Source organism: Fulvia fulva, chromosome 1 (genome assembly GCF_020509005.1).
Source record: "Fulvia fulva chromosome 1, complete sequence".
NCBI classification, from domain to species: domain Eukaryota; kingdom Fungi; phylum Ascomycota; class Dothideomycetes; order Mycosphaerellales; family Mycosphaerellaceae; genus Fulvia; species Fulvia fulva.
In genome coordinates this window covers 6,398,165-6,419,518 of record NC_063012.1, presented here as the reverse complement: position 1 = coordinate 6,419,518, position 21,354 = coordinate 6,398,165, and positions in this window count along the sequence as shown.

The window sequence follows — 21,354 nt, the reverse complement described above, 5'->3', positions numbered from 1 at the left end:
GCAAGTCGTATCTACGCTATATAACTACAAGGACAAGTTTAAGGCGTTCGACCTTAAGTACGGTAAGACCGGTAATAGTAATAAGACCTAAGGTAATAAGAAGACTACTAAGGGTAATAACGATAAGAAGGATACGGCTTCGAGTAGTAGCGGTAATAATACTAACCCGAACGCTAAGACAAAGTAGGCTAATCGACCTTAGGTATTTTAGTATATCTAACCTTTAGTTACTACTCGCGCCTAGGAATATATCGATTAGAATCGGTGCTTAAAATACGAATAAGAAGGTTACCGTAGTGTCGATACTAATCTTTACGCTAGGCTATAACCTAAGTAACAACCGCCGTAACGGTAGTAATAGTAGTAACGCTAATAATACCGGCGGCGCGGAAAACGCCTAGTCTACTCTATAAGCGTAATACGTAGTAGACCGTACGAGTTAGAGTTACGAGAAAACGAGAAAAAGTATAAACATAAATATAGGCCTCCTAAGAGAGGCAAGGTTTTAAGTATATTAGTATACTCCCTTTTAGCTATAAACTACTCTATAGGTAAACATAATCCGGTAATAGCTTCTTATCTAGTTATACTATATATAGTAAATAGAAAGATCCCTACTGAAACCCTTTATAATAATAGTACTAACTCTTCGTACTTTAATATCGACTTGACGTATAAGAACAACCTTAATATAATATAGCTACCTAATCCGTTAGGGCTAATGTTAGTAGATAGCCGACCTACTAGTAACCTTATTACTTATAGAACAACGGTATAGATTCGGATTAGTAACTACGTAGAGACTAGGTCTAGCTACTACGTATTACTAGAATACGATATAGTCCTCGGCCGTCCCTAGTATTAGGGCGAGAGCCTAGCCTATAAGATATAAGAGTAAAAGCGAGAATATAGGTACGAAGTGTAGATATAAAGGGTATAGTATAATTGCTACACAAAACGAAAGACGAAGAAAGTAAGAGAGGCCTAGGGAAGGCTAGATACTTATACGCGACCCTCGCGAGTATATATCCCCGTATTAATAGGGCTAACCCGTATAAAGCCGCGCTTAGTAGCTTTGCTCAAAACCTTATTCTAACCTGCCCTACGTTCCGAGTCTTCTACGTGCTTCTTCTAGGGTCTAGCGTAGTCGCGGGTACTCGCGGGAGTACCGTAAGTTATATAGTTACGAGCCGAAGTGAATCTATTAAGGGTTAGTAGAGTAGTAAATTTAGAGGGCTAGGTCCCGTAGTGAATATTACGGGGTATATCATTCTTAGCGCTTATATACTAAGCTAGACTTTCACTTCTTAACGACTTCTAAGTACTCTAAGGCTCTTCTATCCCTACCTTCTATACACTCTATAGGGAGACTATAATAGTAGCCCCCCCGAACAAAGCTAAGTTCCTACGAAGCCGTAGTAGTTCTATATATCGAGGATGTTTAGCTTTAGTACTAGGCCTAGGCCTAATATTATAGTTGATATACTATTAGTAAGCCCCGTCGAAGAGCTTAGATTCGAAAAGCCTACCGATATTAACCTCTAGGCCGTCTACGCGGGCGTAGTATTCTTCGATTGCTTAACAATTAAAGATGATATGTTAGATAGGTTCCTATAAGGTATCCTACTTAGAGCAACCTTACTATTCGACTTTATACTTAATCGGCGGTAGCCCTTTAACTTCGTTAGGCTCTACGCGGATTCCCCGGATCTTACGGACGGTATAGTCGTTAGAAGGTAGGTTAATAGGCTCGTCGACTTCTACTTTATCGGGAGGACCTAGTATATCTTAGTTTTAGTTCGGGAATAGGTCCTTAGCCGACGGCCGAAGGCGTACGGGATAGAAGACGTCGTAGATCTTTATGTTCGTAGGAAGAGCTAGACGGTAGGCGTATAAACTAATACGCTCGGTAATCTTAAAAGGACCTAGGTTCTTCTAGCTTAGCTTCTTAGAGAGGCGGTCCGTCTTAATGTTCTTAGAGTTAAGGTAGACTATATCGCCTACTTAGTAGTCGGGAGCTAGCTAGCGACGACGATTAGCTTAATCCTCGTAGATTACTTATACGTATACTATCTCGTCGTAGACTTCTTTATAGATCTATAAGAGTATAGTAGCGAACTCGTCTACTACTTACTCGTTTACGTCTTTAGTAGGCGGGAGAGGCTCTTCTAGTTCTATACCTATACGAGGGTAGTAACCTCTCGTAGTATAGAAGGGAGAGTAGCTAGTAGTCTCCGAGTCCTAGTTACGAGTAGCGAACTCTACCGTAGGGATATACTAAGGCTAATCCTTCTAGTAGTAGTCGACGAAGTAACGAAGGACCTACTCGAGGATAGCGTTCGTAATTTCGGTCTAGCCGTCGGTCTGTAGCTAAAACTAGTCGAGAGGTTATACTTAATACCTAGGATAGTATAGAGACGCTTCTAGAAGTACGAGATAAACTAGGAGCCTCTATTAGAGGTGATGTTGTCCGGGAGGCCTTAAAAGCGCTAGACAAATTCGTAGAATAAGCGAGTAGTCTCCTTTACGGTTATACTCTAGTACGGGATTATATACCGGTCCTTAGAGTAACGGTCTACGATTACTAGAAGGGCCTTTACTTTCACGCCGCTAAAGGTCTTACCGTAAGGAAGATCGGTAATAAAGTCTATAGTAATGTGCTTCTACGGACGATTAGGAGCCGGGAGAGGGTGTAAGAGACCGTAGGGACGGTAGCGGTTAGCTTTAGCTCTTCGGTAAGTAGCGTAGTTTAGTACGTAGCGGCGGACGTCCTTCTAGGAATACGGCTACTAGTAATACCTAGCGAGGAGCTTATAGGTCTTAGCTACGCCTAGGTGACCCCTAGAGGCGGAGTCGTAGACGATTTAAAGAATCTTAGCTCGGATATTAGAGCCTTCGGGCTACGGTACGTAAAGCTTCTTACGGAAGTAGACGATACCTTCCTAGAGCTCGTACTTAGATAGCGAGAAGCCCGGGAATGTCCTCGCGCTAGATTTAAGGGCCTAAACTAACTCTTAGGCGACTAGGTCGGTATTATACGCTGTTCGTACTCGTGCTATAATGCCTTTAGGTTACTCCTTATTATTAAACCCCTTAAAGTCTAATTCGGATAAGCCTTCGGTCGTTACTAAGCCCTCTTTATTATCGTTCAAGTCCTTAGCGTCCGAGGCGTATTCTTTAGGCTCGGATTCATTATTACTCTCGTTAAGGTAGGTAGGAGCGAATACGAGAGTAGTAAAGGAAGCGGCGAGCGTAGGCTAGCCGTTCGATAGGTACTCTCGAAGCTCGGAAGAGATATTATACTCTTTAATAACTTATTACTCTACGATTTACTAGCCCCCTCTTCGATTAACTAGAGAGTTACTAGGGCGGCGGGTAAGGGCGTCGGCTATCGAGTTGGCCTTACCGGGCGTATATAAGATTATAAAGTTGAACCGGGAGAGGAACTCGCTCTAGCGGGCCTAGCGACGATTAAGTAGCTCACGCTTTATAAAGTAGACGAGGTTCTTGTAGTCGGAGCTTACTTAGACGGGTATAGTAGAGCCTTCGAGCTCGGGGCGCTACTCTTTAAAAGCTTTAATAATAGCGAGAAGCTCCTTATCGTAGATCTTGTAGTTATACTCCGTAGCGGTCATCTTCTTAGAGAGGAAGGCGATAGGTAACTAGGGAGATTTAGGCGAGCGGCGTTATAGTAGGACACCGCCTACTACGCCGTCGGATACGTTAGTCTCTATACGGGTCTCTAGTTCGAAATCGAAGTACTATAGGAGCGGGTTCTTAATAAACTTCGCTTTAAGTAAGTCAAAAGCCTCCTAGTATTCGTCGGTCTAGGCAAACTTCTTACCCTTACGCGTAAGCTTCGTTAAAGGGCGTACTACGCCCGAGAATACGTAGATAAAGCGGCGGTAGAAGTTAGTAAAGCCTAGGAAACCCTAGACCTCCTTAACGTTCGTAGGAGCATCCTATTCGATAATAGCGTCGACCTTCTCTTAGTCTATCTTAATATCGTCTACGGTAATAATCAAACTAAGGAACTTGACTTCGGTCTTCTTAAACTCGTGCTTGTCGATATCGAGCTATAAGCCGGCGTCTACGAGCTTCTAAAGGACCTTATAGACGTACTCGCGGTGCTCCTCCTTAGTCTCGCTATAGACTAGGATGTCGTCGATATAGGTAGTATAGAACTAATCGAGGAACTCCTAAAGGATGTCGTTAATAAAGTTCTAGAAGGTACTAGGCCCGTTATAAACGCCGGAGGGCATAACGAGCGACTCGAATAGCCCGTAGCGAGTACGGAAGGCTATAAGATACTCGTATCCTTCTACTATTCGTAACTTATTAAACGTAGCGATAACATCGAGCTTAGTAAAGTACTTGGCCTTAGAGAGGCGCTCGAGCGTCTCCTAAATCAACGGTATTAGGTAGCGGTTCTTCTTTATAATAGCGTTTAAGCCTCGGTAGTCTACGTAGAAGCGTAGGCTACCGCCGGGCTTCTTAACAAATATAACGGGACTACTAGCGCTAGAACGGCTCGCTCGAATAAACCCCTTCTTTAGGTTCTCTTCGAGGTATCTCTTAAGGACGATAAGCTCTTCTCGGGATATAGAATATAGCGGTCCGAACGGTGTCTCTACACCTTCTTCTAGCTTAATCTTATAGTTATAAGGGCGATAAGGAGGCAGCTCGTCTACGGCTTTAGTATCGAATACGTAGAGGATGTAGTGTGCCTAAGGAGGGACCTTCGTAGTAGGGTCGGTAGGTATACGCTTCTTATCGAGCTTCTCGAGGGCGATGTCGATATCGCGGAGAGAGGCGGCGAAGACTTAAGCTTTAGGCTACTTAGTAGTAGTAGTAAAGGTAGCGGCGTTTACCTAGAAGATCTTAGTATACTTAGGACCGCGCTAAGGCGGCGGAGAAGGCGGAGGTACCGGAGGAGCTTCTAGAGGGAAGCTAATAGTAAGGGAAGTCTAGTCGATAATAGGTTAGTATCGTCTAAACTAGGGGAGGCCGAGGATAAACTTCTAATACGGTAGGGACGTAAGGAAGCTAGTAATCGACATACGCTTACCTCCGAGAGTAATTGACGTATATATAATATAAGTAATCTTACTAGTAGTAGTCTCCGTACCGTTAAAGAGTTTAAGAGTACGAGGGTACTTTAGTTCCTAGGGTTCGAGGTTAAGAGAGGTCGCGAGTTTATAGTCTATAAAAGACTCGCCTAGTACGCTCGTATCTATAAGAGTAAGATTAGAAGAAGAGAGTTTCTTTAAGCCGATATTTACATTCGTAACGAACGGTTTATAAGCGTAGTCCTTACCCGTCTCGTCGTATAGGTCTAGCTATACTATATTAATCCTCAACTTCTTTCCTCTCTTTACTTTCGGTAAACGTTATTCTTAGTCTTTATCGCGTCGATAAGGAAGACCTAGGCTTTTTCCTACTTAGCGGGAGTAGTAGGAGTAGGCTCGATAGCGCCGATAGCGCCGCGAACCGGGTTACGGGCGTTACGGGTAGCGAGCTACGGATAGTTAACTACGATATAGCCTAGACCGCCGTAGTAGGTATAGAGTCTGGCCTAGCGACGGCGAAGCTTCTCTTCGGGAGTAAGCTTACCGTTAACGAGGCCCTAGACTCGAGGGACGGCGGTATTAGCGCTAAGATCTATAGTATTACCTATAGAGACGGGAGGGAGAGCCGTAGGAGCGGCGGCGCCTAGTAGAGTAGCGAAGTGGCTTCCGGGACTACGAGGCTAACGACCTTAAGAACGGGAAGCGAGGAGAGAGGCGGTGTGTTTTATATTAGAGTCGAGGCGCTAGTAGGTCTCGACGAGCTTACGGAAGCTTATAGTACCGACGTCCTTATCCTCGAGGGCTCGAAGAAGCTCTACTAATAAGCTACGGCGGAGAGTACTCTTCTTAGTCTCTTCGTTATAGCCGGTAAACCCGATATCGCGGTTAAAGGCCGCGAGGTACTCGGCGAAGCTCTTGTTCTTCTAGAGGAGGTTATAGATAGCGTTCTAGGCGGTAGCTCTACGGTCTAGATCACTAAAGGTAGTACGGAGGTCCTATATTAAGGTAAGGACGTCCGGGTAGCCGATAGTCTACGTAGCGTTATCGATATAGTATTATACCTAAGCCGCGGCGTCTCCCCGAAGGAGGGAGAAGACGTACGTAACTTTGTCCTTCTCTTACGGAAAGTGGTCGGCATTAGCTAATAGCTTAATAGTGAGCTGTGTCTTAAATGCCTCAAACTTACTCTTATTGCCGTCAAACTCGTCTAGGTCGTTAACCTTCTTAGAGAAGTACTAGCGGCGGTTGTCGTCGGCGTACGGGGCGAGGTTCTAGAAGGTATTTATAATACCTTAAAGGTATATTACTTAGTTATTTACTTACTCGACCTACTAGGCGGTCTCGCGGAAAGAGGAGACGGTACGGTTAATAAGAGTATAGGCGGTATCGGGGTTAGCGTTTACCTAGGTACCGAAGGTAGCGGCGTTCGAGAAGGGGATTTTAGCCTACTTACTAAAGTAGAATAGAGTGTCTTAGTTATCGAGGTTGACACCTCTATCGGTAGTATAGTCACCTATAAGGATAACTCGAGTAGTTGACGGTTTGTTAGTCTTTCGTAATATTAGGGCGAGAGCCTAGCCTATAAGATATAAGAGTAAAAGCGAGAATATAGGTACGAAGTATAGATATAAAGGGTATAGTATAATTGCTATATAAAACTAAAGACGAAGAAAGTAAGAGAGGCCTAGGGAAGGCTAGATACTTATACGCGACCCTCGCGAGTATATGTCCCCGTATTAATAGGGCTAACCCGTATAAAGCCGCGCTTAGTAGCTTTGCTCAAAACCTTATTCTAACCTACCCTACGTTCCGAGTCTTCTACGTGCTTCTTCTAGGGTCTAGCGTAGTCGCGGGTACTCGCGGGAGTACTATAAGTTATATAGTTACGAGCCGAAGTAAATCTATTAAGGGTTAGTAGAGTAGTAAATTTGGAGGGCTAGGTCCCGTAGTAAATATTACGGGGTATATAATTCTTAGCGCTTATATACTAAGCTAGACTTTCACTTCTTAACGACTTCTAAGTACTCTAAGGCTCTTCTGTCCCTACCTTCTATATACTCTATAGGGAGACTATAACACCTAGTACGACGAGTATTAACCTACGTTCTACTATACGTTAGGAACTATAACCCTATTCTTACTATTCTATCGACAGAACTATATACTCGGAACTGAACTAGTATACGTATAGTCTATTAACGATAAGGGTATTATACTAAGAGGCGTTCTTTAGACCGAGATACTAGTACTAGAGAGTTCGTAACCTTAAGCTCTATCTAATTACGTCAAACCCTACGTAGAGGATAAAGACGAACCTATACTAGTATAGGAGACGTACATAACGAAGGTAGTAATACGACATACCGTCGACACCTACGATAAACTAGAACCGTCTTATTACGTCCGCTAGCTACTACCCACCGAGGGGGTTAAAACACTTAAGCGCCTAGCGCGTCGAACGAAGAAAGAACTAAAGGTCGAGACTGAGCCGGAGATCGATATCAAGCCTATTAATATAGAATCACTTCGGCGTATAAGCCGGAGAAAGGGCTATAAAGTATATATAATATAGATGTTTAACCCGAAAGAAAATCTTAATAAGTAAGTCGCGCGAGACCCGCTATCCGCGTATATAGATAGATAGATATTTTATTAAGCTGTTATAGTGCCCTTTGGCCTATATAGCTATACTATCTTGTTTTTGTATTTATAGAGGGGAAACCGTATTAGTAAAAACCCCTCCTCCTTCCCGCCTATCTTTTCCCCCTAGTTGTCGTCTTAGATTTCCCTTATTAAGGGTACGCTAGTGTTATAGGCCTGCCCTAATAACTACCCTATCTATAACCCCCTTAGCTTCCGCCTCTTATCTATCTACTCCTCCGTCTCGCTAGCGAGGCTGAACTACTAGAGGTATCCCTACTATAGTATCTACCGAGAGATTCGGCGAATATTGCCTTTATCCCTAATAATTGACTTATAGTCTCTCCTTCCCGCTTAGTACCTCTAATTTCCCCTACCTCTCGCCTACTACGGGCATCGTAGTAGTATATATTCTAGGTTTTACGATAGGTAGCTATACTAGTAGGCTAGGCTTTAGATGTCTAGTACGCGTCTCCTAAATAGGTAGGCCCTTAATCTAATATGTTCGGACCTGATTTGGATCGCTATACTTGCTTCGGCCCTTATTAGGTCCCTATATAGCTAGTAATTATGTCTCTAGAAGGCTCGGAGTACTATCGGGCCTATTATCTTAGGGGGCTTCCTTTTCTAGTCCTACTCCTATAGGTAGCTCGCTATCTATTCCGCTAGACTTTAGGTCTTAGCCTTGCTCCCGCCGGCCTAGCGAGTCCTACGCTCCTCCTCTTTTCGTACTAGCTATTCGGTGCTTATCTATACGGCCGTAAAGGTAGTAAGGTCATCCTCTTTTTAGCTTATCCTATGTCCGGCCCCTCTCCGGTAGCGGCTTTCTATCTTATTCTTTACCTCCTAGATCGTAGTTTATACTAGGTAATCTAACGTCTTTGCCGCGTATTAAATTCTTATTCCCCGGATATATTAGCCGATTAGTAGTATTCCTGTCTCTATTTCTACCGTCCTTATTAACGTTGTCTTATATACGCCTAGTATCCTACGTAGGTAACCTACCTATATCCTATTTAGGGGTTGCTCTATCCGTTTCGGGATCGGCTTACCTACGCCTCCTATTCCCTAAATCTATGCCCCGTATAATATAGCTAGTCTAACGATCGCCTCTTATATTACTCTTACCTTATCGAATATTACTCCCTATATAGACGCCGTAAGCCTCTTTATCGAGGCTTCGTTAACTTACGCTCGACTCTAGGCTTTCTTAATCTATATATTCTAGCTTAGCTTCGGGTCGAGCTAGATCCCTAGTACTCGTAGCTCCGCTAATAGCTTAGTCTTATAGCCTTAGATTCTTACCGCCGCCTTTATATTATAGTATGTTCTCGCTTTACTAAAGTGTATAAGTTAGTACTTTTTAGGGGCGAACCGGGCACTATACTTCTTTACCTACTCCTCGCATTTCTTATGCCTATCTTTAAGGAGGCGACAGTTCTCCTCTATCGAGTCTAACTAGGCTAGAATGTTTATGTCGTCTACGAATCCCGATACTAAGGTTTACGGAGAGGTGAGTAGGGGGATTAGATTAGACATAAATATTAGAAATAGGATAGGGGAGAGAGTAGATCCCTAAGGTATTCTAGCCTCTACCTTTACCGGGTCGGACGTATACCTCCCTAGGACTAGGTATATCGTCCGTTCCTAGAGAAAGGAGTAGACGAACTTCGTTACCTACTAGGGGATGCCTTTCTATTATACGATATGTATTAGCCTTTAGTATAAGACGTTATCGAAGGCTCCTACGATATCGAGGGATAGTAAGGACGCCGCTCGGTTCCTACCGTAGTACTAGAGAGTCTAAATTTACTCCGTAATTAGCTCTATTACTATTAGTATCGATCGCTAGCTTCTTCCCCTCATCTGTATTACTAGGAGTACGTAGTTGCCCTCGGCTAGCTACGTAAGTCTCTAGGCTACTATCTTTTCTAGGACCTTCCCTATCGTATTTAGAAGTACGATTAGTCTATACGACTTGGGCTAAGTATAGTCCTCCTTCTATAGCTTACGTAGCACTACTGTCATAGACTCTCTATACGGCTTCGGGTGATACCCTAGCCGTAGGCACGCGGTAAACAGGTTTGCTAGGCTCGGCGCGATCTCTTCTCTATACTCTTTTAGTAGTATGTTTAGTATCCTGTCTAGGCCTAGGGCTTTCCGTCCTTTTAGCTTACTTATAACTCCTGTTACTATATTAGAGCTAACTGCCTAATCTATATCTAGGGGTTCCGGGTATATACTCGGGTCGATATCCGTAAGGTCTACCTCTACTTACGTCGAAAAGAAATAGTCGGCTAATACTTTTGCCTTGCCCCGGGGCGTAGCCTAGGCAATCCCTTCGCGGTCTACGATTAGAGGGAAGTAAGGAGTTTGTTACTCTTTAGGTAGTCGTGCCTAGTTAGTAAGTCTCTATATCTATTCCGGGTTTTCTATAACGAGCCCGATCGTCGCTCTCTAGTCCTATAGCTTATCGCGTCTTATCTATACCTTCTTCTCTTATATCGCGCGATAGTATTGCTCTTACGTCTCTTAGGTATGCTCCTTCGTCTACTATCGCCTTGCCCTTCTAGCCTCCTTTACCTTCGTAGAGTATTTAGGGGTCTAGAAGGCCTTCTACTACGTTAAGGGCCGGAGTAACGGCGTATATTATTCCGCTACTTACTATATAACCGAGGTAATCTATTCCGCTACTTGATCTAGCTAAGCTATCGTCTCGAGTTCTCTATACTATAGTAGGTTCGCTATTAGGAAGCCTCTTATATCGTCCTAGCGTGCCTTCTTCTAGTTACGGCGTAGTTTGCTTACTAGCTCCTCTATCGCCTTCACCCCTAGCGTCGTTTAAATAGGGATATAGTCTAAGGAGGCTTCTAGCGCGTAGTTCGGTCGGCATTAGACTAGTCTCTCTTTAAGTTCTCGTAATAGAAAGTATAGGTCGATTATACTTATACTTATACGGGCCTTCTACGTCTCTATTCCCTTTAGTATTACTAAGGCTATTCCGTAGCGTATAGTTATATCTAGTAGCTTTCCCCCTAGAAACGCGTACGGGGGAGTGAATTCGAGTCCCTACTATAGGTAGTAGAGGTTAAAGTCGCCGAGGAGTACTTTCTTCGTGTCCTAGCTTAGGGTCCGCTCTAGGTAGGTAAGGGTTCCTAGTTCCCTACTCGTCCGACCCCGCGGTAGCGGGTTATAAACGTTATAGATCTAGATAGAGCCTTATATCGTATCGATCTGAATTGATATTATGTCTCCTAGGTTACCCTACTACGGTAGTATAACCTTCTACGACTTAAGGTCTTTAGTCTTACTTACGTATATATATATATCCTCGGGATAACGCCTCGTTAGCCCGCGATTACGGCATAGTATCTCCGGTCGTTATAAGTAGCTAGGAGTCCTACGTAGGGGTTGATCTATAGTTCCTATACCGTAATAACGTAGTACCGTAGCGGGTCTAGCTCTTATAGAAGTAGCGCTAGACCTTGTCCCTACTTTTGTTTACGTTATACTATACGATAGTAATGTCGTCGTATATATTACGGTATAGCCCTACGGCCTACGGCCTTCGGGTTACGTAACTTCGTAAATATAACGTAACGCCTCGGCTCGGTAAACGTCGCGCTTATCTTCGATACGCGCCTTAGCTAGAACTTCTCTTCTCCGTAGAACTTATTCGATTACTTAGCTAGGATATCCTTTTACCTACCGAGAGTAGCCTAGACCCGTATTATTAAGTTCTACTACTCTAAATCCCTCTATAGTAAGTACGCGTATTATCGGCGATATTACCGACCGGTTTACGACACTTTACTAGGAGTTAGCGAATAAGACCCCGAGTTCGAGATAGATTATAGTAGTATAATCGGGTGTCCTATATACGTAGGAAGTGTATAGAAGAGGAGGATACGATATAGTTAGTCGTAGACACTTTCGTAGGAGTTCGTCGAGATACGTAGGATTAATATTAATATCCGCCGAACCGTCGAGGATTCGAGACAGCCGCGACTATAGCTACCGATAATTACGAACCGTAACCGTAGTAGACCTAATAGAATAATAGAAGTTAGACTATAGTCGATAGCTAAGATTAGACCTACTAGATACGATAAGCGACGGCGGGTTAATAGTAGAAGACGGAAATTACGTATACGACTCTTAAGACTAAGTACGACCGGCGTGAGCGTATTTACTAATAAGATAGAGGATAGGGTACATCGTTAAGAGTAGATAGGTAGGGAGGCTAGTACACGCCGCTCGACCTATCGTATACTATGCCCCTAGATCCTATAGAAGATAGTAAAGGCGCTTAGTTCCGATACGATCTATAAGTATTCAAGCTATATACCTACGAAGAGTTAGCGGCGTTAGTCAAGAAGAGACCTAAAGCTTAGCTTAATGTCCTCGACTTTAGGATATAGATATATACTTATAGTAAGGCCTTACTTAAGAACTCTTACGACCGAGTTATTAACCTAACGGGTAAGAAAGTCAACCTCGAGGTAGCCCTTTAGTAAGAAAAGGAGGACTCGAAAGAAGCGGCGGGCATTATTAAAGGTCTAACCGTTTAGAACGAGGAAAAGGATAGGCGAATTTAAGAACTAGAAGCTAAGGTATAGACTAAGGACGGCGATACGGAAGATGCTATAGTAGAAATCGAGAGCCTATAAGAGGATAATAACACTTAGCGTAGGTTAGTCGAGAGTCTAAAGTAGCGTATTAAGGAGCTCGAAGTACTTTAGAAGTAATAGTAATAGCCGGAGAGACTAACGATACTAGCTCGCTAGCCCTCTAAGCTACGCGCCCTCCTAGATTTACGAAAGAAGGACGTAGGAAATACTCTAGGTGTTCGCGTCAATACTTATATAGAGAAAGTCCTACTACGAGGGCTCGGAACTACGCTACTATAACGTACGGCTAGCGCCCTAGGCGGGCGTAGGTAAGAAGTCGAATTTATAGGTATTAATAACTTCGAGACCGCTTACGACGATAGTATCCGTAATATACGTATATCGACTCTATACTAGTTTATGTTAGGGGGTCTCGGTAGGTTCGGCGACGCTAATAATTCGCCTAATCTATACGCGCTCCTTTTACCCCTACCCTAACTCTAGGTACGTAGCCTATAAAGTCTATTAATATACCTTAGAAGAACCCTATTAAGGTTCTACCTGTCTTCTACGCCGACCTAAAGGAAGACAAGGTTAGCTATATTAAGTAGCGTAAGAAGGTTAGCGAGTACCTACTTATATAACCTAATCGATCGGATACCGAATTATATATTATATTCTACGGCCTAGTAGGTACGAACGCTCTCGGCCGTATTCGACCTTATAAGCCTACTATTAAGTATTAGAATAAGGCGGTCGACGACGAGAATCACCTATACGTAGTGTCGGCTACGAACCTCTCGTCTAGCTACGAGAGAGCTAAGTATTCTTACGCTAGAGCGTCGTAGGCGCGACGGGCGCGTAACGTAGGCGAAGCCGCGGCGAATAGAGGACTACTAGTAAAACGGGTATAAAAACTATCCGACGAGCGTATACTCGTGTCGGGAGCGAGTCCCTCTTCTTTCTACGTATAAGAAGGGCGCGGAACCGTGGCCTATACGCTCGATAGGACACCTCTAGTATAAGTATAGAATTTTCACCTCCGGAGACCGTAAACTAAGCGGGCTAAGCGACGAATATTAGACAAGCGGACTATAGAATAACAACTAAGCGGACTATATAACGGCGTCGAGCGGACTACGAAACAATCTAGTGTTTACTAGCGGGCAATACGGTAGGTAGGTAGACACGCGACGAAGCCTATAAGGGCCTATTAAACACCCGGTATAGGAACGAGGGTTTTACCTAAGGCACTACCTATCCCGCTACATAACGTACCTAGTCTAATATAGTAGATTATAACGAGGAAAAGACGATAGCCTAAGTAAGGAAAAGACGGCTATTAGGACGGGGAAAAGACGTATAATATAAGTAGATTAGTTCTGTAATCGGGGAGGATCGAGGGCAGGGCGATAAGGAACTTTATATTAGTTAGTAGGTAGAAACGTAAGGAGTACGCTACCCGGCGTAGTGTGTACCCCGAGCAAATATACGAGGTATAGACGGCCGCTTTCTAGAGATAGGCTACGGTAACGCGAAGGGCGTCAAAACATAGGGCGTAGTATATACTAGTAGCGACGGCTAATACTGTCTATATAGCCCGAGAGGACGGATACGTATGTCGGTTAATAGAGAGTACTAAAGGGCTTAGGCCTATAGAGGTAGATATTGGCTTAAGGTATAAATAGGGAGGGAGGGCGTAGAAGGAAGCTTTTGCTCCGGGCTAACCTCTCGAAACGAGGCTATACGGTAGTACTAGATAAGTAGGAAAGCGCGGTTAAGACTTGTTACCTTATCTCGTAGCTAGCTTACTAAATACGATTCCTTCCTTACTAGGGACTACGGACCTCCTACTTAGGCAAGTCGGCATAGTACCTAGTATAGAAGGTCATCGCTAGTATAGTCGTAAGGGCCCGCGAATTAGTACTAGCGTATAAGGGTATTTAACCCGGAAACGAGCCGAACTACCGGGTAAGGGACGAATATCTAGTAATATAATAGGAAGGTAGGAAATCGTTTGTAGAGTAACTATAGAAAGAGAGGTAGAACAACTAGGTTGTAGGGCATAGTAGACGCCCTTAGCTAGCGGGATAACCTAAGGAATAGTTAGCTACAAAATCCGCGGTTAAGTACCTCCCGAAGCTTATCTACTACCGCCTTACGAGGGTATAGAGTAGTATAGCAACCTAACTACGAAGCGAACACATCGGCCTCTAGGAGTACCTATTATAGAGGAAGGTTCTAGGATACACGAATACTAGCTACCCCTACGGCTATCGCTCCTAGAACGTACGGTACGTACTCCTCGTCTATCCGAGGTGGTCGCTAGAAAGGGGGGAGTAGATAGCAAAGGCGAGGAACCGGACGATTAGGGCACTTCTTAATAACGCTAAGGACCTACGGCGTATTACGAACTAGATACTAGAGAAGGGCTAGCTAGAACAGTACCGCCTAGTAGGAGTAGTATAGGAAGAGAGGACACGACGTAGCGCGACGAGACCGGCTAGGAGCGGGGGCTAACGGGGTAGTGACATAGACTACGTACGTTTAGAGGGAAAGCTAAACTAGATAAGGAGTAGTCGGGGGCGGGAAGGGTTTTCACCTATTCGGGTTTCCCTTTATATATAACAATAGATATATATCTATATAGGCCGGATAGGGTCCTAGAACAGGGGAATGACAAATCTATCTACCTATTCATTAGAATAAGGCTCTCGAGATCCTCGACTTATCGTATAGCGACTACTTCGAGAAGCGTCGTTACCGTAAGGCCTTTTATAAACTCGAATAGAAGTAGGGTAAGAAGTTTAACCTCTTCTATACGAAGTTTTCCGAGTATACGTACTACCTTAGGAAGTATACTACTAAGGACAGGCGCGAAGAACTAATAGAGAACCTTAAGAAGAAGATTATTCTACGTCTACGCGCGAAGATCGCGGGTATACGGTTTAGGAGCCTAACCGAGATAGAAGATGCTCTCCGTAATATTGAGATCGACCTCGACGATATACCGCGCTAGTAGTAGTAACTACCCGGTAAGAAGCTAAGTAGAGGAGGCCAGACCGGTAGCTAAGGTAACGCGCGACTAGGTTCCTCCGGTAGTACTAGAGGCGGCGGCGGCGGTCGAGGACCTATAGGTAAGCCGCGTAGCGAGCGTATAGACGAGAAGGTATACTAGTAGTACGATATAGTAGCCGCTAAGCGTACTAGCTTAATATATCGCAAGCTTACGAAGGATAAAGCGGCGTACTAGAAGGACAAGACGTTCTACTACGTATATAAGAGCCCGGACTATAACTAGTAGTACTAATCTTACGGATAGTTCTAGTTCCGTAAGGGTAATACTAGAGGTAAAGTAGCTACTACGGTCGACTAGAACCTTATCGACTTCGAACCCTAATAATAGGGAAACGGGGCGACTCTAGACTAAGGCGTATAGTTCGGAGTGTAGCTATTATTACTATAGCTAACATTACGCCTAGTAAGGATCCTCCTAAGAATATCTACGAGCACCTTACGTTAGAAAAACCGAGTATATATCCGTTAGGCAAAGGCCCGCTAAGGATATTAGAACCTACGCCGATGCCCTAGTAACGAGACAAAAAGGTTAACCTACTATAGCGGTAGACTTCGGAGGTAGACATACCTAAGGTTATAGATATCGAGACTATAAAGGTCGGAGTAATTAAAGTCGACATCCCGCTACGTAGTAATCGTCTTATTATATACGGTACCGTTAAAGGCAAGCCTACTAGATGCCTAGTAGATCTAGGCGTATAGTCGATCTTTTGTAGTACGAAGTTTATAAAGGATTATGATCGGATAAAGCTACCTACTCTATTTAGAATCGGTATAGTAGACCCGTCTAAGAAGAACGAAGCTACGGAGTATATAAAAGCGACTCTAGACCTAAACGGTCACGTCGAAGAATTGAACTACTTTATTACCGGCATTGAGTATAACTTTATTCTTAGTATACCGTAGGTATAGAAGTACCTACTAGACTTCGGGAACTAGACGAACACCGTTATATTTACGTCTTACTACGGAGACTATTACGAAAGAATACTAACGACGGTACGCTATTAACTAGAAAAACAAGCTCGGTAGTAATAGCGTGCCGATCGCGGAGACGTAGCGGCAATCATAGGAATTAACATCTCGTCTATAAGTACTATAGAGGCCGTAGAATGTCTAGAAGATTAGCTTAAAGAGGGCTAATAACTATAAGAAGGCTACCTAATTTAGGAGTAGAATAACGACGCGCTACCTATAACTAAGGAGGAGGCTATAGAAGAAGTTAGTATATAGCTCAGCGCTATAGTAGCGTCCGACTTCTAACAATATATAAAAGGTAAAGACGAAGTAGACCTAGATATATCGCTTCCGCGTAAATTTAAGTCGCGACGTAAGGCCTTCATTCTACGTATAGGAGACGATACCTTACCTCCTTATCGTAAAGGAGACGACCTCGCTATCGACTTTAACCTAGGTACTAAGCTGCCTTTCGCTCGACTATATCTAATAAGCCTATAGGAGCTCGAAGTCGTAAAGAAGTATATCGACGACTTGAAGGCAAAAGGCAAAATTAGAGAAAGTACTTTACGTATTATATCGTTAGTCATTATTATTAGAAAGCTAGGTAGTAGACTACGCGTCTACGTAGACTATAGAGTAGTTAACGCTATTACGATTAAGAACCGATACCCTATCCCGTAGGTTCGAGAGACACTATAGCAAATAAGCGGGTACTAATACTTTACCGTACTCGATATCGTTACTACCCTTAATAAACTACGTATCCGAGTAGGCGACGAATAGAAGACTACATTTACCTTACGGTATAGGACCTTTAAGTACCTAGTAGTGCCCTTCGGATTATATAACGCTCCTAGCGTCTTCTAGGCCTATATTAACAAAGCCCTAAGGCCTTATCTTAACGACTTCGTTACCGTATACCTTAATAATACGATCGTCTTTAGTAGTATAAGAGAGGAGTATATAGAACATATACTTAAGGTACTAGACTACTTCATTCATACTAAACTACTATTAGACATCGCGAAGGGCAAGTTTTTCTAGAAGGAAGTCAAGTACCTTAGTCTAATTATTACTACCGAAGGTATTAAGATAGACCTAAAGAAGATTAAGACGATCCTCGAATAGGAGACACCTAGAAGCGTAAAGGACGTCCTTTCCTTCCTCGGCCTCGCGAACTTCTATCGAAGGTTTATAGAAGGCTTCTCGAACATCGTACTACCTATAACTACTCTTACGAAGTGGGTCGGTAGTAAGGACAAGTCAAAGCGACCTACGAAATATACTTAGAACTAGACACTAGAGTGCTAGTAAGCTTTTAATAGGCTTAAGGCGGAGTTTACGAAGTAACTAGTACTATAGTACTTTGACCTAAGCAAGCCTTACGTTATTAAATACGACGCCTCTAATAGATATACCGGTAGCGTTCTTTTATAGATCGGAGAAGGCGGACAGCTTTACCTAGTTATATACTATTCGTAGAAGATAGATCTAGCTAAGTATAACTATAAGATCTACGATAAGGAGCTTATAGCTATCGTTCGAGCTTTTAAGGAATAGCGGCTAGAGCTAATAGGTAGTAAGACTAGGGTGTTATCTAATTACCGCGGTCTATAATACTTTATAACTACTAAGTAGCTAAACCGCCGATAAGTACGATAGAGTAAATTCTTGTCCGGGTTCGATTTCTAGATCGAATGCTAACTAGGTAAGCTAGGCGGTAAGCCTAATACCCTAATACGCCGTACTTAGGATATAGACGTAATAGACGATATTAAGAACAGATAACAAACGGTCTTAAAGGAACGTAACCTTACCCCTAAAGTATAGGAGTCTCTTAGAGTATTAGTAATAATAACGTATACGAACGCTCGCGACTAATATTAGCTCGCGCTTACCGTACTTAACGCGAACGAGGCGTCTATTAAGGAAGAGATCTAGAACGCCTACGATTAGGACGAGCTCGTAGTAGTAATTAAGAAAGGCCTATAAGCTAGCGATAGTCGGCTACCGTAGAAATTGAATACGTATATTAATCTTAGCGAGTACGAACTAGAGCACGACCTAATTTATATTTAAGGCCGCCTCTACGTACCTAATAGTAGTAATGTCCGCGAAGAACTTATAGCCGCTTGTTATAATGCCCCTATAGCCGGCTACCCGGGGCGCGAGAAGACATACGAGCTAATGACTCGTACGTACTATTAGCCTAGTATATAGGCCAATATCGTACGATATATAAAGAACTGTTATATATATACTAGATTTAAGGCTTTCTATAATACGTACTAGGGCAACCTTAAGCAAATCCTAATACCTAACGGTATATTTAGGGAAGTAGCCCTAGACTATATTATAGTACTTCTAGATAGCTATAGCCCGGAGGGCGTTAAGTATAACAACATCCTTACCTTGATATATCGTCTTACAAAGCGTAAGTACCTTATACTAGTCGTCGATATAGAGCCCGAGATAGCTATAGAGATAATTATCCGCTACGTTATTAAGGATCAAGGCCTATTCCGCTCTATCTACTTAGACCGCGGCTCGTAGTAGGTGAGTCGCTTCTAGAAGACACTTTACGAACGCCTAGGTATTAAGTATAAGATGTCGACGGTATAGTACCCTTAGACCGATAGTTAGTCCGAACGTACGAACTAAGTTATAGAGTAGTACCTACGTATATATATTAATTACGCCTAAGATAACTAGTACGACTAGCTACTAATAGCGGAGTTTGCTTTAAACAATATAAAAAGTACTACCGGCGTATTACCGTTCTTTGTAACTTTAGGAAGAAACCTAAGAATAGAAGTTCTTAGTAGACCTACCCGTACGGACGTACTACTAGCTACGTAGAAAATTAGCTAGTAAGATATAGAGGCTTTCGTAACTTATATAAGCCGTGTACATATACATTATATTAACTAGCTTAAGTATATATAAGTATAGCTTAAAGCCGACTATTAGAAATATAGCCGGAGACCTACGCGGTTATATAAGGTAGGAGACAAGGTTTAGCTCAATTTACGCAATATTTATACTAAACGACTAGCGAAGAAGCTTAATTATAAGAACGTAGGCCCCTTCACGATTATAAAGAAAGTAGCGACCGATGTCTACGAACTCGACCTACCTACGAGTATAAGAATATACTACGTATTCTATACCGACCTACTATGACTATCCGCCGAAGACCCGTTCCCTTTATAGACGTACGAACCTACGCTTACCGAAGTTAATAGCGAAGTTAAGGACTAGTACGATGCCGTAGTAGTAGTAGACAGTCGCTAGACTAGAAAAGTAAAGAAGAGGATTAGCTATACTATTAAATAGGTACTTTTACTAAGAACTATACTACTTCTACTTTAATTATAACGGTAAACGATATATAAAGTAGGCCACTGCCCCTAGAATTGAGGGAGTTCTACCTCATTCAATCTAGATAGCTTAAAGTTCTCTTCACCCTATTTCTTTAGCTCTACGCGCCGCGGAGGTACCTAGCTATATTAGGCAACTCCTAGGTAATAGTAGCCTAGACTACGGTACTACCGGCGCCTACGGCTCTATAGGCGAAGCTCCCCTAAAAAACTAGTAGTAACTTATAGAGGACGTAAAAAGTATAGAAACTAAGGATTAGCTCCTATACCGGTCTCTATAGGTAATAATTACTTAGCTACGTACGGCGCTTATACTATCGTATTACCGAGGGTAATAAGAAATAATAACGACGTCTTAGACGATTAATAAGGCTACCCGGAATCAATACCCCTATAGCTAGGTATCGGTCGCGGAATCGATACTAGGCCCCCACCTAACGTACGATATAGTTACGATCCGTATTATAGTAAAGGAAGACTAGGCCGAAGTTACGAAGCTATCGAATAAGGAGCTCGCCTAATAAATTAACTAACTAGGGGTAGTCGTAGTGAACTAATAGTCTAACGGCACTCTATAGATCTATACTAGCTCTGCTACTACTAGGAGGCACCTAGAGGCATAGCTATAGTAGGCATCTAAGGTTACGGCATTAGCGAAGGTCTTAACGAAACAATTCACGATCCTAGTCTACGACATGCCTAAGGAGTTTGACCTAACTAACTAGGGTCACCTACGCGCTCTCTAAGAGGACAACCCGGTCACTCTTAACTCTCTAATCTAGAAGGCGACTTGGCTCTATAGGAAATAGCTAGAAGGCAAGAAGGCCTCGGCGCTAATAGTATAGCTATAAGACGCGAAAGCGGCGGATCTAGCGATAGAACAAGGCCTAGTCTAGTAATATAGCCTCAAGATAGTAGAAAAGCACTCCTTATCCTTTCGTGTCCTCTAATACTTCAAATGCTAACAGTATAGACACCAAACCTATACGTGCATAAATAAGTAGGCCTACTCGAACTGTGTAGGAGACTATATGTCTAGGGACTATATATCGACTACGAGACGGTACGCGAACTGTCCGGGGTACTACCTATCGTATAGTACGGAATGTCTATAGCGGAAACTAGCGAAAAACAAGGCAATCACAAACAGAACCGTCGCCCTAAGATTCTACGGCGACCGTAAGGCTAGCCTATACCGGAACTAACTAGCGGCGGTCGGGTATAAGCGCCCTAGAGCCGAGAACGATATAAAGGATACATAACCTAGGGCGTACGGGAGGCCACGTACTCTACTAGCTACGGCGAGGGAATCTAACTAGGCCCGGCTCCCCTTTAGTACATAGCCGATAGGCGTAGACTAGGACGTATAGGGCAGTAGGACATAGGACGATATAGAGGAAATAATTATCGATACCGATAACTAGCCTCGATACGCTTAGTATTATCTAGTATAAACGTCAACTATAGCAAGGATATAGTCTAGAACCATTTCCTACACGAGGCGGACCCGCGCGTCTACTACGTCCTTATAATCTAGGAGCTATAGATTAACCCGCACTATAAGAGACTAACGACCTACAAGTCACTAGGCTATACGACATGCCTACGAGGCGACGG